At 40.5% G+C, this 19,671-nt stretch overlaps 1 protein-coding gene across 1 annotated transcript in view; it reads right to left on the minus strand.

Annotated features, from left to right (window-relative positions):
- Positions 1–19,671, minus strand: part of gli2a (GLI family zinc finger 2a) — a 299,357-nt gene that overhangs the window by 122,368 nt on the left and 157,318 nt on the right. The gene's annotated exons all lie outside the window — the stretch shown is intronic.

The raw sequence follows: 19,671 nt of genomic DNA on the forward strand, positions 1-19,671 counted from the left end.
CAAAATATGATTAATGTGAAAAAGGTAATCAATAGGCGAAAAATGGACGATGTGGGGAAGGAAGGACATAAATAAACAAGAAAAGGAAATAGTCTCAATCCAATTCCTGTGCGACTTCTTTGTAGTCACACAGCTAATAGATAATAACTCCACCTTCTCTTATTAAGCCCTAGAGGTACAGACAAGTTTAAACTAAGAGGCTTCCATTGTGAGGCAATGAGAAAGTATAGTCTGTCTTTTTTGGTAGGCAGAACGAAATGGTATATCTAGTATTACAGAGAGCATGCACCTGGATAGACAAAACCTTAAGGAGCTGCCTATAGCTACCTTTGGTTATAAAACAAATCTTGTTTGAAGTTGTCAGACAGTCTGTCAGTCACGTCAGGCTCTACTGTAAATGTGTCATCTAGCAGGTAATTGGCAGCCCTGCTGCTCACAGAAGCACAGACAAGTCAGTGTTGTACTTCTCAACATCACCCGAGGGGCTGAACTCTAGATAAAGACGTCTTACTGTCCGCTAGCAGTGGTACAACCCTTTGAATGTCCGCCACATACGTCACCCTGGTGTTCTGCAACTTTGATAAGCAACCCGAGTGTGCTTAAAAACACCTGTTAGAAATATAGTGCTCAAAATTGCGCTTCGGGAAATACAATAAATACTGTTGTCCTCCTTGTGGCAATCCATCGGTGGTGAGGAAGACTATTTTGATCGATTCCTGGACGGATATAAAATCTGCATCCATGGTCGATGTAGACACACCTTAACATGGGAATGTGGTTACACCCTGACAAAAACACGGCCCTTGATACATCCTTAGCCTGGTCCGATGGCTGGGAAATCCCAGATGATCAGGGTCTGTGGAGCTATTGCAGTCTTCGTCCACGTTCACAATTGTTGGGTTACAAGCCAGCACCTCCTCCGCCTGATCTGACGTTGGGGACTTCTTTTTTCATCAGAGCCCCATTAGCCATCACATGTTCATGGTTCCTGTTGGGCCTTTATAACAACTATAGTAGCCACGGGGCACACAAGGTCTCCATCACATTTCACCCCAACAGGCAAAACACGACTTGATCCATTGCGCAAGTGTCATGATGAAGCTGAGGGTTTGGCTTTTGATACCTAGCAAATACCATATAGCGGACAGTGAACCATGGAGGTTGGTTTTACAAATATAGCAACAACTGTTTAATTTATAAAATATGATTTTAGGGGGTTCCCTAAGTCAGATATAATAGTTAAGTGCAAAATAAAGACATTTGTGGCCCAAGTGGCAAGAAAATTCAACAGACTTTTAATATGTATTTCCCATAGAGTTGGAACAATCAGGTTGACGTGGTGTTAAGTACTGAGCTTACACCCCTATTCCACGGTGCGCTGTTGTACAAAAAACTGCAAAAACATGATGAAACTGCTTAATCCAGCTTGCTTTCGAACACGCTGGTTTATAAAGAGCAGACATGGCAATTGGCTGGCTCATGAATTAAAGTAAACACTAGAACTGCAACTTGGCTAGAACTGCAACAAACGCTGAAGCAGCTTCAAATATTTACCCTGATGGAGCACGATCAAGTTTCAGGCTGTACTCACTAGAATACACAGTTTAAAGACATGTGAACATGATTGAAGCTATTAAGATTATGAACACCTGGAAGTTACCACGCACTTGCGACGATTTCACAAATTGGGATGAAATTTCTGAACAGTTCAAAAATCTGGCTCCGATTTCAAATCTGGTGCCGGTGATGGCCGTAACTACTACGTATACTAAGTATGTTCATGATTGACAAGGATGGATCAAGAAGTTACTGTGATGTTTCAAAACATGCCCTGATTTGCTATTTGGGATTGAACGGGAAGGAAAGGCACTCTGTGGAATTACCCCATTACAAGAAAATTCTACAAAAAATCATGTCTAGAAAAACACCACAGAAATTTTTACAAGTAGGGTACTTTTAAGTAAACATGTGGAAGACTAAACTAGAAGTACTTTAATATTCACTTATCTAGCCCCGTTTCCAATTTTACAGCAATATGGATCCTGGAAGGTTAGCATCTATAACCATGAAAAACTGGCATGTGAAGATCACTGTTGTAGAAGAATGCAGTCTAGTGTTGGCTGGGATGATGTAACACACTAGCCTTGTACCATGTAACATGCAAAAACAAACAGTACAACCGTACATACCATAGCTTGTATTATAACTTGTATGACACTTCTGAACTGTATAGCAGCAAAGGTTCCCAAAGGTTGTGGTGATAAAAAGACTTTAAATGTCTTGAAAATTCAGTAATGTTAAAATTAGACCACAGCAAAATGACAAAATATTCTCGCTCAATCCTCTCAGGCCCTATAAGGACAACGTATCAAACCATGAGTTTATGAGATGTATATTCCATAACTCACTATACATGCATTAAAGTGAGAATGGGGCTTTAAACAGTCATCCTCAACCAAGAGTCAAGAAGGTGCAAGAATTCACTGAAGGTCCATTAACAAAAATCAATTTGAAAAACATATGGTGTTGTAAATATTGTACTTATCAGTGGCTTTGTACCTGTGTGTATCATATTGCACAAATGCATTCAACTCTGAAAAATGATCAATATTAAAAACTACTAATAGGTTTAAAAGAAATGTACTAAATTCATACAAACATACACAGTCTTTGGGAGCTACACAGCTTCACCAGCAAAAAATTGAAATTACAGTTTCTACCAAAAAAACACCAACATGCAGAGAACTGTGCACACAGTTCTCTGTGCATTTCACCAGCAGAACGCTGCATAATTATTCACCAGTTTGCTAAAGTACTGTGGATGGAGTAATATTAAATGTCTGACATAAAAGCTTTTTTTTTGTTGTTGTAATATCCAATGCATGATCATGTTCATGTACTGTGCATCCTGATATGCGCGTCTGTGTGTAGTCCATTTGTTACATATGAAGACATTTATTCTGAAAGAAACAAGCAAGAACTAAAGTCAAATTTTCCAGACATTTATTCTGAATATATATATATATATATATATATATATATATATATATATATATACACACAAATTATTAATAGTGACTGACCAGTATTTCACAGTTCATCTGACCGCGCATCTTCGTCCTGGCGCCGCTACGCTGTAGCGTGTTTTTCCACTGAGTCATATCTCGGTGCAGGTGTCTTTTTCCAAATGAAGAACACAGTTATGGGTAGTTGTTGGCGCTCTTTTTTCTTCTGGGTGAGAAGATTCTTATAAACAGACACGCAGAACACAATGCGCGTGCTCTGACTTTGCGGTGCCGCGACCGGCCTGCTTGATGAGGACGCAGAACACAATGCGCTGTAAAAAAACAATAAAATAAAAATAAAAAAGCATGCAAAATTGGACTAAAAAATCCGCGAAACTGCGAGGCCGCGAAAGGTGAACCGCGTTATAGCGAGGGACCTCCACATCCAGCATGTTCACCTCCAAGATCGTCTGAGACCAGCCACTCGGACAGCTACTGAAACAATCGGTTTGCATAACCAAAGAATTTCTGCACAAACTGTCAGAAACCATCTCAGGGAAGCTCATCTGCATGCTCGTCGTCCTCATCGGGGTCTCGACCTGACTCCAGTTCGTCGTCGTAACCGACTTGAGTGGGCAAATGCTCACATTCGCTGGCGTTTGGCACGTTGGAGAGGTGTTCTCTTCACGGCTGAATCCCGGTTCACACTGTCCAGGGCAGATGGCAGACAGCGTGTGTGGCATCGTGTGGGTGAGCGCTTTTCTGATGTCAATGTTGTGGATCGAGTGGCCCATGGTGGCGGTGGGGTTATGGTATGGGCAGGCGTCTGTTATGGACGAAGAACACAGGTGCATTTTATTGATGGCATTTGAATGCACAGAGATACCGTGATGAGATCCTGAGGCCCATTGTTGTGCCATACATCCAAGAACATCACCTCATGTTGCAGCAGGATAATGCACGGTCCCATGTTGCAAAGATCTGTACACAATTCTTGGAAGCTGAAAATGTCCCAGTTCTTGCATGGCCGGCATACTCCCCGGACATGTCACCCATTGAGCATGTTTGGGATGCTCTGGACCGGCGTATACGACAGCGTGTACCAGTTCCTGCCAATATCCAGCAACTTCGCACAGCCATTGAAGAGGAGTGGACCAACATTCCACAGGCCACAATTGACAACCTGATCAACTCTATGCGAAGGAGATGTGTTGCACTGCATGAGGCAAATGGTGGTCACACCAGATACTGACTGGTATCCCCCCCAATAAAACAAAACTGCACCTTTCAGAGTGGCCTTTTATTGTGGGCAGTCTAAGGCACACCTGTGCACTAATCATGGTGTCTAATCAGCAACTTGATATGGCACACCTGTGAGTTGGGATGGATTATCTCAGCAAAGGAGAAGTGCTCACTATCACAGATTTAGACTGGTTTGTGAACAATATTTGAGGGAAATGGTGATATTGTGTATGTGGAAAAAGTTTTAGATCTTTGAGCTCATCTCATACAAAATGGGAGCAAAACCAAAAGTGTTGCGTTTATATTTTTGTTGAGTGTATATATATATATATATATAAATTTAGCACAACCGTGGCACTTCCAGCCTCTGTGCTGAAACATTATTCTGGAATCAATCAATCAATCAACTTTTTTCTTATATAGCGCCAAATCACAACAAACAGTTGCCCCAAGGCGCTCCATATTGTAAGGAAAGGCCATACAATAATTATGAAAAACCCCAACGGTCAAAACGACCCCCTATGAGCAAGCACTTGGCAACAGTGGGAAGGAAAAACTCCCTTTTAACAGGAAGAAACCTCCAGCAGAACCAGGCTCAGGGAGGGGCAGTCTTCTGCTGAGACTGGTTGGGGCTGAGGGAAAAAACCAGGAAAAAGACATGCCGTGAAGGGGGGCAGAGATCGATCACTAATGATTAAATGCAGAGTGATGCATACGGAGCAAAAAGAGAAAGAAACAGTGCATCATGGGAACCCCCCCACAATCTACGTCTAAAACAGCATAACCAAGGGATGGTCCAGGGTCACCCGATCCAGCCCTAACTATAAGCCTTAGCGAAAAGGAAAGTTTTAAGCCTAATCTTAAAAGTAGAGAGGGTATCTGTCTCCCTGATCTGAATTGGGAGCTGGTTCCACAGGAGAGGAGCCTGAAAGCTGAAGGCTCTGCCTCCCATTCTACTCTTACAAACCCTAGGAACTACAAGTAAGCCCGCAGTCTGAGAGCGAAGCGCTCTAATGGGGTAATATGGTACTACGAGGTCCCTAAGATAAGATGGGACCTGATTATTCAAAACCTTATAAGTAAGAAGAAGAATTTAAATTCTATTCTAGAATTAACAGGAAGCCAATGAAGAGAGGCCAACACGGGTGAGATATGCTCTCTCCTGCTAGTCCCCGTCAGTACTCTAGCTGCAGCATTCTGAACCAACTGAAGGCTTTTTAGGGAACTTTTAGGACAACCTGATAATAATGAATTACAATAGTCCAGCCTAGAGGAAATAAATGCATGAATTAGTTTTTCAGCATCACTCTGAGACAAGACCTTTCTGATTTTAGAGATATTGCGTAAATGCAAAAAGGCAGTCCTACATATTTGTTTAATATGCGCTTTGAATGACATATCGTGATCAAAAATGACTCCAAGATTTCTCACAGTATTACTAGAGATCAGGGAAATGCCATCCAGAGTAACGATCTGGTTAGACACCATGCTTCTAAGATTTGTGGGGCCAAGTACAATAACTTCAGTTTTATCTGAGTTTAAAAGCAGGAAATTAGAGGTCATCCATGTCTTTATGTCTGTAAGACAATCCTGCAGTTTAGCTAATTGGTGTGTATCCTCTGGCTTCATGGATAGATAAAGCTGGGTATCATCTGCGTAACAATGAAAATTTAAGCAATACCGTCTAATAATACTGCCTAAGGGAAGCATGTATAAAGTGAATAAAATTGGTTCTAGCACAGAACCTTGTGGAACTCCATAATTAACTTTAGTCTGTGAAGAAGATTCCCCATTTACATGAACAAACTGTAATCTATTAGACAAATATGATTCAAACCACCGCAGCGCAGTGCCTTTAATACCTATGACATGCTCTAATCTCTGTAATAAAATTTATGGTCAACAGTATCAAAAGCAGCACTGAGGTCCAACAGAACAAGCACAGAGATAAGTCCACTGTCCGAAGCCATAAGAAGATCATTTGTAACCTTCACTAATGCTGTTTCTGTACTATGATGAATTCTAAAACCTGACTGAAACTCTTCAAATAGACCATTCCTCTGCAGGTGATCAGTTAGCTGTTTTACAACTACCCTCTCAAGAATTTTTGAGAGAAAAGGAAGGTTGGAAATTGGCCTATAATTAGCTAAGATAGCTGGGTCAAGTGATGGCTTTTTAAGTAATGGTTTAATTACTGCCACCTTAAAGGCCTGTGGTACATAACCAACTAACAAAGATAGATTGATCATATTTAAGATTGAAGCATTAAATAATGGTAGGACTTCCTTGAGCAGCCTGGCAGGAATGGGGTCCAATAAACATGCCGATGGTTTGGACGAAGCAACCAATGAAAATAACTCAGACAGAACAACCGGAGAGAAAGAGTCTAACCAAATACCGGCATCACTGAAAGCAGCCAAAGATAACGATACATCTTTGGGATGGTTATGAGTAATTTTTTCTCTAATAGTCAAAATATTCTTATTTTCTTCAATTAGTGATGAGTAGAAAGATGTCCTAGCTTTACGGAGGGCTTTTTTATAGAGCAACAAACTCTTTTTCCAGGCTAAGTGAAGATCTTCTAAATTAGTGAGACGCCATTTCCTCTCCAACTTACGGGTTATCTGCTTTAAGCTACGAGTTTGTGAGTTATACCACGGAGTCAGACACTTCTGATTTAAAGCTCTCTTTTTCAGAGGAGCTACAGCATCCAAAGTTGTCTTCAAAGAGGATGTAAAACTACTGACGAGATACTCTAACTCCCTTACAGAGTTTAGGTAGCTACTCTGCTCTGTGTTGGTATATGACATTAGAGAACATAACGAAGGAATCATATCCTTAAACCTAGTTACAGCGCTTTCTGAAAGACTTCTAGTGTAATGAAACTTATTCCCCACTGCAGGGTAGTCCATCAGGGTAAATGTAAATGTTATTAAAAAATGATCAGACAGAAGGGAGTTTTCAGGGAATACTGTTAAGTCTTCTATTTCCATACCATAAGTCAGAACAAGATCTAAGATATGATTAAAGTGGTGGGTGGACTCATTTACTTTTTGAGCAAAGCCGATAGAGTCTAATAATAGATTAAATGCAGTGTTGAGGCTGTCATTCTCAGCATCTGTGTGGATATTAAAATCGCCCACTATAATATCTTATCTGAGCTAAGCACTAAGTCAGACAAAAGGTCTGAAAATTCACAGAGAAACTCACAGTAACGACCAGGTGGATGATAGATAATAACAAATAAAACTGGTTTTTGGGACTTCCAATTTGGATGGACAAGACTAAGAGACAAGCTTTCAAATGAATTAAAGCTCTGTCTAGGTTTTTGATTAATTAATAAGCTGGAATGGAAGATTGCTGCTAATCCTCCGCCCCGGCCCGTGCTATGAGCGTTCTGGCAGTTAGTGTGACTCGGGGGTGTTGACTCATTTAAACTAACATATTCATCCTGCTGTAACCAGGTTTCTGTTAGGCAGAATAAATCAATATGTTGATCAATTATTATATCATTTACCAACAGGGACTTAGAAGAGAGAGACCTAATGTTTAATAGACCACATTTAACTGTTTTAGTCTGTGGTGCAATTGAAGGTGCTATATTATTTTTTCTTTTTGAATTTTTATGCTTAAATAGATTTTTGCTGGTTATTGGTGGTCTGGGAGCAGGCACCGTCTCTACGGGGATGGGGCAATGAGGGGATGGCAGGGGGAGAGAAGCTGCTGAGAGGTGTATAAGACCACAGCTCTGCCTCCTGGTCCCAACGCTGGACAGTCACAGTTTGGAGGATCCAAGAAAATTGGCCAGATTTCTAGAAATGAGAGCTGCTCCATCTAAAGTGGGATGGATGCCGTCTCTCCTAACAAGACCAGGTTTTCCCCAGAAGCTTTGCCAATTATCAATGAAGCCCACCTCATTTTTTGGACACCACTCAGACAGCCAGCAATTCAAGGAGAACATGCGGCTAAACATGTCACTCCCGGTCCGATTGGGGAGGGGCCCAGAGAAAACAACAGAGTCCGACATTGTTTTTGCAAAGTTACACACCGATTTAATGTTAATTTTAGTGACCTCCGATTGGCGTAACCGGGTGTCATTACTGCCGACGTGAATTACAATCTTACCAAATTTACGCTTAGCCTTAGCCAGCAGTTTCAAATGAAGAACAATCTCTCAAGTGCAATATGTTAACATCAAGGTTTCAAATGTGCAAGATACAAATATTATCTGCACCTGCTTTTGACCTTAATTAATTATGTAAATTGATACTTTCATGAACTGTGTTACATTTTCATGAAAGTATCACAGAATTAGTTTGTGATGGTATCATAACATTTGGGGTAGGGCAAGGATTATGGTTATGGTTAAAAATGTGATGCAGTTTGTGACCTATCAAGAAAAACAAAAGAGTGAAAATGGGCTGACTATTCACATACACCCCCCCCCCCCCCACTGCAACTTTGCATGCTCAGGTGGACAAACCCCAAATTGCATATTCATGAAAACAAATGTGTTAAATGGACAATATATTCTATTTTGCACATTTCACAAATGTTATCCTCATGGCACACTGTTAGCATATAAGCATGTATGTGTACAACCGTGGCAAAAATTATGGAATCACCGGCCTCAGAGGATGTTCATCACTCAATTCTGAGGAAAATATTATGGAATCATGAAAAAACAAAAGAACGCTCCAACACATCACTAGTATTTTGTTGCACCACCTCTGGCTTTTATAACAGCTTGCAGTCTCTGAGGCATGGACTTAATGAGTGACAAACAGTACTCTTCATCAATCTGGCTCCAACTTTCTCTGATTGCTGTTGCCAGATCAGCTTTGCAGGTTGGAGCCTTGTCATGGACCATTTTCTTCAACTTCCACCAAAGATTTTCAATTGGATTAAGATCCGGACTATTTGCAGGCCATGACATTGACCCTATGTGTCTTTTCCTTGTCTTTTTGCAAGGAATGTTTTCACAGTTTTTGCTCTATGGCAAGATGCATTATCATCTTGAAAAATGATTTCATCATCCCCAAACATCCTTTCAATTGATGGGATAAGAAAAGTGTCCAAAATATCAACGTACACTTGTGCATTTATTGATGATGTAATGACAGCCATCTCCCCAGTGCCTTTACCTGACATGCAGCCCCATATCATCAATGACTGTGGAAATTTACATGTTCTCTTCAGGCAGTCATCTTTATAAATCTCATTGGAACGGCACCAAACAAAAGTTCCAGCATCATCACCTTGCCCAATGCAGATTCGAGATTCATCACCGAATATGACTTTCATCCAGATAATCCTCTCCTTTGTTTCAACTGACATCTCTCGTGTTGGGGCCATGATTCATGTCAGTCCTCTTGGTGCAACAGCTCTCCAAGGTGTGTTCACTCCTTTTTAGATGCAGACTAATGAGCAGATCTGATTTGATGCAGGTGTTAGTTTTGGGGATGAAAATTTACAGGGTGATTCCATAATTTATTCCTCAGAATTGAGTGAGTCCATATTTTTTTCCCTCTGCTTGGTCTAAAAAAGTAACCGTTACTGACTGCCACAATTATTTTTCCTGATTTCTTATAGTGTTTCTTAAAGCCAGAAAGTTGCCATTTGAAATTACTTTAGTTTTGTGTCATGTCTGTGATCTTCTTTTTTTCTACAAAATTAAACAACTGAATGAACATCCTCTGAGGCCGGTGATTCCATAATTATTGCCAGGGGTTGTATTTGTGAATGCAGTGGCGCACTGGATTTGTTTTATATGTGTTAGAAGAAAACAAACCCCGCTATGTTTGTTTTTAAACTAAGCGCTGTTTGCCATGTCAAAGGTTGCACGAGTTGCTAGTGTGAGCGCATGGTCCATCAATGCTTGATTGCTGTATGCACTCAAACGCAATACAATGTGTTTTTATGCTTAAGGTGGTTGCAGCGTGAAATGGTGCAAAATGTATGTAACCAAAAAAGCACGGTAAATGGAACAAAATTGCAAAAGGGATAAATGATCAATATCACGTGACATACAAATCACCAATCAGATGACAAGGATGTGTTTAGGTGTTATATAAAACCAATTAATTCACTCGTGCCGTCCAAGTTATTTCAACAGACAGCAACAACAGTGACATGATTGAACATGTAATACAATTTTTGAAAATCAAGATACACAGGCTGATATTAAAAACAGTGTATCTGTACAGTACTCCAGCCTCAAAGCTGGAGTACTGTCTATGCTGTTATAAATTCAGACCTGAGACCTCACTGCTCCTCCTTCAGAGTCTCCCTACTCAGACTCCCATTGACTGTCTCTGCGCGGGCGCCAACCTGCACCCAGCCCAGTCCTGCCCAACTCACACCAAGCCAGCCAACCCAGAGTCTCGGCCCTTGCTCCATTTCCAGTAAGCGCTTGCAGACTGCTGGCCTTGTCTGAGAGCCAACTTTCTGCCATCAGGCTCACTCTTCCCCCTACAAACAACCATAAAGAGCCCTCTGTTCTGGGCAGGAGTGGAGAAGTGAGAAGAAACAGACGCTCCATACACACACACACACACACACACACAGAGAAAAAACCCGCTTTCCTCAGTCTACGTCCAAGCAGCATACCGATAGCTTGGACAGGGGCGGACTCAGTCATTTGGAGGCCCTATGTAAACTCAGGTACAGGGCCAACCACACTTTTTTCTGATTTCTGAGTTTTTAAAAATACAATTAGCAAAAAAGCACAAATGTGTACCAACTAATAAGATAACATACACATTAGGCCTCATAAAAAAACAAACAAAAATAACATCAGTTTATCATCCCCGCCTGAATGCTGAAATCGGCCCGCATCAATTTTTTGTTTTATTTATTATTTTGTTGAATTTTACTGATAGTGGTACAGCTGGTGCAAGAACCAGCACGTCCGCTGGGTGGTGAGTGTGTTTTGGCTGAAAACATCCGAAGCTGATAGAGCCGGACCCGGAACTTATCGCTTGTCGTCAATGACAACCCCAGACGCGAGATGGTACAGATTGCTGACAAAAACAAGACACTGAAGCCATGGTACGGCATGTGGTACGCTGGATAATGGTGGTAGCTTGGACGGTTGCAAGGTGAGTTTTTCCTCGTTTGCTTCTCCTTCTATGGCGACTAATTAGTGACAAAAAAAAAAAAAAACACTCACGCTTGATAGTAAAGGGGAAGTTTCATTTCCCAAGACCCAAATTTTTACTGTATTGAATTCTCTCTAAGAAAAAAACAAATAAAAAATATTTAAAAAATCTGCCTGCCTTCATCACTTTTTTTTCTGATGTCAAGGATGATAAGCTAATGTTTTTGTATTTTTGATGGGGCCTTACAGCAGTCCTTGCAGAGCAGGCTCAGTGGCATAAAGAGTTAGATGCCCAATATGTAGACCTGTGTTTGATTCCTGGTGTTTTTGGATGAGACACTTCATTTGATTTTGGAAATAACTTGGAATCAATTAGCTGAATACACCTGACTGAGCTGATCTGCAGTGCTTAATTCAGGGACAAATGGAAAATGTGAAATACCTTAGGTCCAGAGGCCCGGGATTGAGAAACATTGCAGTAACGAGCAGCTCAGGAGGCCATCTTGATTAATGTTTTGAAAGACGTTATACAATGTAAACCAGCTCTCATACTGTGATGGGCTGAAGAATGAGCAACAGAGACCAAATTTAGAAATCCGTTTGTGTCAGTTTTTCTCCTGCACAAGCCCTTTTCTGATTCATTAAATGCGTTGCTTCTCAGCTGATGTCCGGTGAATCTGTCTGAAAGTTTTGTGTTTGCTCAAAACTTTGAGTGGACATCAAACGGAGAGCTTACTAAATGGTTGCATATTTATTTATTGTTTTGTCCTGTACTTGCTTGTTAGCTTGCTTGTTAGCAAAATCCACTGGAGACCAGTGATCAGTTTACTCAGTCTGTCAGCGTGACTACACCTTGAACAAAGCAAACTGCCTACTGCTTACACCACAAAATCCAACCCCTCATCCTCATTGTGACACCTGGGTGACATATCAAGTAAGGGATTGCATGTTGGGGCGAAATGCAATGGGGACCTTGTGTGCCCTCTGACTGCTATGGTAACCATGAAGGCCCAACAGCAACCATGAACACTAAATGGTGAATGGGGCTCAACGATGGATCGGGCGGAGGAGGCGATGGTTTGTACTTCAATGGCTGTGAAGGCAGATGAAGCCTGCAGTAGGCCCTCAGACCCTGATTGTTTAGGATTTCCCAGCCATCGGACCAGGATAAGGATATGTCAAGGACCGTGTGTTTGTCAGCGTGCAATAACATTCCCACAATCAACAAATCTAAGCACAGGCATCTCTAGATCAACCCTGGATGTAGATTTTCTCTGCATCCAGGAATCGATGAAGAGATAATCTTCCTAGGGGTTGCCACAATGACACCACAAAGGTTTGGGGAGGCGGACAACAGGTTGGCCCGACGCGTCATTCCTAACTAAGAAGGCCACAACCATGTGTGAAAACAGGCACTAAATGCTTGCAGCGATCATAGCAATAAATACTAGGGATAAACCTGCATAGGGATAAATCTGCATTGCCTGATAATCCCTCTGGGTGCTCTATAGGGATAGACCGATAATTGGCATGGTCGATAATAAGATAATCAGACAATATCGGTCTAACTCTAATAAATATTCACTTTCAATGCATAAAGACAGCTATCAAAATTTAAGTTATTTAAACAGAAGGCTACACTTATCCATTTTCACCCAAAAAATGCCAAGGCAATTCCTCATACAAGATGGAGGAAAATACAAGTGCATTGTCTGTTCTTGTCTGGTCTTCATGTATATGATAGGGCACGGGTTCTGGACAAAGCTCTAGATCTGGAAGACTTGAGCCTTTGGTGGACTGTGTGATGTCAACTCACACAATCAGGCGCTACACTCAGAATCTTTCTCAAGAGCCCCAGTCGACCTCTGAAAGCCATTTTTCAACAATTCACTTTAAACCCATATCCATCATCAATAGATATTTGTTTCATTATTTGTGTCAACACGCATCACTCCAGTCACATTAAATCACTTCAACAACCAAGTGCTCATTTGAGGCCTTGATAATAAGGTGAAATTTACTGCCTTTGCCTCTCAGGAGGATACAAATAATAGTCATGTGTGGCAGGTACCATTATTGAAGTCTTGTTGATCCACCCTTTCCCTGACAAGATGTTACTTGAAGCGTGTGTGTTTTTCAGTGTTGGGTCACAAAGGTTGAGTGGGAAACCCTTGCAGGGTTTCAGAGCCCTGTCTTGAAATCAGAAGTTGTCATTTAAAGAAAATTCCTTTGTACCTGAGCACTATGGGTGGCTGGCTTTGGGGGGGTGGGGAGCAGAAAGGCAAAAAGATGGGAAAACAGTGCTTACACAGTTGAAAATCATTCATTACTGCAAATGAATAGAAACGGCAGAGAATTTGTCCTCGTCAGAATGATGCTCAAACAATACAGGAACAGAAGAGCGAAGTGAGTCAGCAGCTGACAAGTTTTCAGTGAGATAATTGTTGTTTGTCTCTGTGTTCTGTACTGTGAGATTACGCGTCCTTTGTTGTTTTATCTTAAAATTGTGCTGTGAGAAAAAGCGATTTGGGCAGGGTACAACGTGATGAGCATATGAGTAACATCGTAAGTAATTGGATACCACAGCGCATCAACGCTCTGTTGCCGGCGGGGGCATATTTTTGTGTGATTAGTGGGGAGTCAATGAAGCATTTTATCGTAACACTGAAACTTCCCAAGATTCTTCAAAGTAACATTACAAAGCAGCCAGAAACTCATCTCAAAAAATGACTTCATGCAAAATGTGCATCCACACTGTCGTAGGAAGTAGTTAGTAAGAGATTTAAATTGCGTGTTAAATATGTAACCACATCGATAAGAATTACACTGCACAGATCATGTGTTATTGTACTTGGCCCCACAAATCTTAGAAACATGGTGTCTAACCAGATCCTTACTCTGGATGGCATTACCCTGACCTCTAGTAATACTGTGAGAAATCTTGGAGTCATTTTTGATCAGGATATGTCATTCAATGTGCATATTAAACAAATATGTAGGACTGCTTTTTTGCATTTGCACAATATCTCTAAAATTAGAAAGGTCTTGTCTCAGAGTGATGCTGAAAAACTAATTCATGCATTTATTTCTTCTAGGGTGGACTATTGTAATTCATTATTATCAGGTTGTCCTAAAAGTTCCCTGAAAAGCTTTCAGTTAATTCAAAATGCTGCAGCTAGAGTACTGACAGGGACTAGAAGGAGAGAGCATATTTCACCCATATTGGCCTCTCTTCATTGGCTTCCTATTAATTCTAGAATAGAATTTAAAATTCTTCTTCTTACTTATAAGGTTTTGAATAATCAGGTCCCATCTTATCTTAGGGACCTCTTAGTACCATATCACCCCAATAGAGTGCTTCGCTCTCAGACTGCAGGCTTACTTGTAGTTCCTAGGGTTTGTAAGAGTAGAATGGAAGGCAGAGCCTTCAGCTTTCAGGCTCCTCTCCTGTGGAACCAGCTCCCAATTCAGATCAGGGAGACAGACACCCTCTCTACTTTTAAGATTAGGCTTAAAACTTTCCTTTTGCTAAAGCTTATAGTTAGGGCTGGATCAGGTGACCCTGAACCATCCCTTATTTATGCTGCTATAGACTTAGACTGCTGGGGGGTTCCCATGATGCACTGAGTGTTTCTTTCTCTTTTTGCTCTGTACGCACCACTCTGCATTTAATCATTAGTGATTGATCTCTGCTCTCTTCCACAGCATGTCTTTTTCCAGATTCTCTCCCCTCAGCCCCAACCAGTCCCAGCAGAAGACTGCCCCTCCCTGAGCCTGGTTCTGCTGGAGGTTTCTTCCTGTTAAAAGGGAGTTTTTCCTTCCGACTGTCGCCAAGTGCTTGCTCACAGGGGGTCGTTTTGACCGTTGGGGTTTTTCTGTAATTACTGTATGGCTTTTACCTTACAATATAAAACGCCTTGGGGCAACTGTTTGTTGTGATTTGGTGCTATATAAATAAAATTGATTTGATTTGATTTGATTTGTATTTCTAGGCTTTTGAAAATCCTAGGTGTGTAGGGGAAACCGGGGAACAGTGGGTCAGAAACATCTGTTTTGTGGCAGCATAAACACATTATGCATAGGTTTAGGTCATTCTGTTGTGGATTTAATACAACAATTATTGCTTATAAGAACGGTGGTATTTATGTCTCCTCAAATGTAATTTACAGGTGTTTAAAATTGATTTTAAAATTTTTCATACACTGTGCCCCAGACACTAATTCATGGGGCACAAGTTAATTTGTATTCGAGGCACGGTGGGTCAGAAATGTTGTTTTGTGGCAGCATAAACACATTATGCATAGGTTTAGGTCATTCTATTGTGGATTTAATACAGCAAATTATTGCTTATAAGACTGTGTTATTTATGTCTCCTCAAATGTAATTTACAGGTGTTTAAAATCGATTTTAAAATTTTTGATACACTGTGCCCCGGACACTAATTCACGGGGCACAAGTTAATTTGTATCTGGGGCACAGTGAATCAACTTAGAATATAATGAAAAAACACGATCATAAAGATTTCTTCAGAATTATTAAGTATATGCTGATATACATATATATATATATATATATATACATATATATTGCATATACAAACTTTAATCCAGCAAACCAGCTGTGTAATGTGTGAGTGTCTTATATAGTGATATAAGTCCTTTAGAAACTATATAAATACAACTGTCATAATTTCTGTTCAAACGTGAAAACAGTTGTTTATATACACAAATTATAGAAATAATTCATGGAAAAATACATTTATAAGCTTCAACAAGTAATATGTGTCATCCACTTGATACTAGGGCTTAGTAAATCACTTTCTAGACTAGTCACTGTGCCCCGGGTGCATGTGACACACATAAGTCATGTTATCAAATAGCTGATAGTCTGGAGAAGACATAACACATGCTCATCAGTTGGACGGGGGTAATTTTCTAACTAATAACAATTTTTTGGTCCACCTTTCCTCTGTTGTGAAAAATAAATACAGACACTGACATCCACAAAATTTACTTTTGATAGCAAAAACTGACTTCACTTGCCACTTAGTTTTACCCTTAATGTATCCAAAAACAAAACATTAATTTATAAGGGGGATTTCTTTATGCATTAAAAACATGGCATAACCTCTGCAAACATATATTTAGATTTGCAGTTATAGCTACTGATTCACTGTGGCCCCGGTTTTCCCTACTCTGTAAATAGATAGATAAACTAGTCCATTCCCTCCACTTTCTCCAAAAATAATAAATGGCATCATCTTGTAAGTCTTGCTCATATGGTATATAATGAGGACAAACTCATTAAAATTTTGTGAAATTTTATGTACCAGATGAACTGAAGAAGCAGCTTTATTTGCTTATGTTACACCGTAATCCATAGACCTGCCTGCCACCCACTGAACACTGCCATCTGCTGCATGCTGAGTAGATGCAGAGATTGAATTTGGATTAGGAGCAGGTGTGGCTGTCAGTGAGACAGACAGAACATTTCAACAGAGAAATACGCTAAATCAGAGATGAAAACCATTGTTGTTCTGATTGTTTCATAGTGGTTATGTTCTAAAACCCAAGTAGCATAGTTATCCTTCCACACAACCATGCAGGAAAGATAAAAACAAACTAACTCAACCATGAAAGCAAAAGAAAGTAAAACATGTGGACAAGTGAGGTGGGTCCTTGAAAGAGACCGCAAGAAATGTATTAAATTAGAGCAATGCAACATTTGTTTCTGATTGTTTAGTCGCTGTTACACTCTAAAATTCAATTTGAATAATGGAGTTATGAGTCCATCAAACCATGCAGAAAGGATTTTGTATTAAGTTGCATAGCCAGATGCTTCTTTCTCTGTGTCTCAAAATATGTGTGGTATCTAAGTTACATGTGTTTGAAATTAGTCTGTTTGTCAGTTTATTTCATGGACAAAGCCTAGGTCTGGTGGCTACAAAGGCCACTGCTGCTTCTGTATCATGTATAAATTACCGCATCAACTGCAAGCTAAATCTAACTACATCCTCCTGACTATATGTGTGTGTGTGTGTGTGTGTGTGAGTGTCTTGGTAGTGAGGAGGATAGAGGTGGTAAAACCTAGAGTGATACAAGAGGTTCAAAGAACAAAGAAATACATCAAAATGAAGGCAGTGGAAAAGTTCAATGAAAATCTATCAATGTTTGTTGAGAAGAATTTCACCATTCAGCTCAACGCCACAAGAACTTTGAGTTACTGTATGTTGTGTCTGTCTGTCTGTCTATCTATCTATCTATCTATCTATCTATCTATCTATCTATCTATCTATCTATCTATCTATCTATCTATCTATCTATCTATCTATCTATCTATCTATCTATCTATCTATCTATCTATCTATCTATCTATCTATCTATCTATCTATCTATCTATCTATCTATCTATCTATCTATCTATCTATCTATCTATCTATCTATCTATCTATCTATCTATCTATCTACAGCAGAAGGTTCCCATTGAAGTCAAAATGCATGGGACTTTGATGGGAATTGATGCCAAGTGGAAAACAATCAAACGTCTCTGCCAAAATTTGCTGCCCTACGTAACCTGCTCAGGTTTAAGGTGAAGTCACTTTGCCAGCATTAGCCTCAGTGTATATTTTCTCACTCTTCACCTCATACAAATTCACTTCAAATTCAAGTTTCTGCTGCCTGACTGCTTCCCTGCCTTCCAGGATGACCAACGAGTTAGTATTTGCCTCTTTGGCATTTTCCCTACTGGCTGAGGTGGGATGAATTATGATGTGACACACTCCCTTCTGTACTTCTGGGTAGCCAAAGTGATCAAGATAAATTACAGTGCTGCCCCACAGGGGACATGCCAGGATCTTGCCTTAGTAGTTTTTGGGACTGTGATCAGGATGCTGAGGATTTGGACACAACTTGATACTATAGTCCTCGAGCAGCCAGGACGGTGTACACAAGAGCAGTCCAGAACTACGCCTGACACAGCGATAACGCAGTAAAATCAGATGGGATTACAAAGAGGATAATTACACATTATTCCACTCTGTCGTTGTCACATACCATAAAGAGGGCAAGAGATTATGTTAAGACCACGTCGTAGACCATGATGGTTTCGGTTATTGGTTTGCAGCCCCGCAGGATTTTTAAAGTTGATCCCTCGTCTTTTCAGAGGCACATTCTTGCTTGTAACCCAGAGGAGCTTCCAAATCCACTCAAAAAAAAAAAAAAAAAAGAATAAGAAAAAGAAAAACCATGATGATGAGCCGGGGCTGGAGCCAGCAACCTCCAACACGAGATAACAGCATGTCTGTCAAAACCACTGATGGCCAATCGGGACACTCAACCTCACTTCCCTCCCGCCCTCCTCTGCTTTCCTTTAAACCAAACCTAAACAATGAGGAAAAAAAAAAACCTCATGAATGCGAATGGCAGATCTGTAAACTTTATTTAATCAACACATTCCATGCTGTTGGTCTCGGGGCCTTGAACAGGCTGACTGGCTGGCGAGCGGGACCACATCTGTTTGTGTACAGGGGCGGTTCAGGCCACAGCGCAGCCACACAAAAACCTTGGGCATAGTTCAACTTTTCTGTGCTGCAATTTGTCCCAACTGCTTCCCAAAAAGCATAAATACGAGCTGCGGAATGAGCGGGTGATCTGCTTTCCTCATCTGTTGCATTGTTGTTGAGGTTCTGGGAATGGAAGGCTGGATTTCGGATGCTAATTACTCGGTCTAACGTGCTGGCACAGCCACAGGCTCCCCTGGCTTATGGATTTATGCAGACGATGCCCGACTCTACGTCATGCAGCGAACGGACTTACAGTAACTGCTGCCTGTATGTCTAAACTCCGCTGTCGTCCCACGAGAAGCCACTAATGTGTTCCAGAGATGGTTCAGATATGGCATGTTTCTATGATTTGAAATGCTAAACTCATGAAAGGCAGCGAAAAGGCCAGTGGTTTGAAATCTTGGATCATGAAATTTGCTGAAAGATAAATGAAAGACCTACAAAAGCACCTACAAAAACACTGACAGAGGTTGTGTGGTGATTTTAAATTGATGATTTTGCATGAAATCAATCATAGAACATAACATTTCAACACAGATACTTTTGCTTATGCAAATCTCCTGAATATTTCTTGGTATGATAATAATAACAATTTTATTATGATGATGATGATGATGGTTTATTATTATTATTATTATTATTATTATTATTATTATTATTATTATTATTATTATTATTATTATTAGGGGTCTAAACCCTGAAGGGGCAAAGACCCCAATTGTAGTTGTAAGGATTTTCTTCTTCTTCTTCTTCTTCTTTTTGTC

The sequence above is a fragment of the Thalassophryne amazonica genome, chromosome 14, assembly GCF_902500255.1.
Source record: "Thalassophryne amazonica chromosome 14, fThaAma1.1, whole genome shotgun sequence".
Classification (NCBI taxonomy): Eukaryota; Metazoa; Chordata; class Actinopteri; order Batrachoidiformes; family Batrachoididae; genus Thalassophryne; species Thalassophryne amazonica.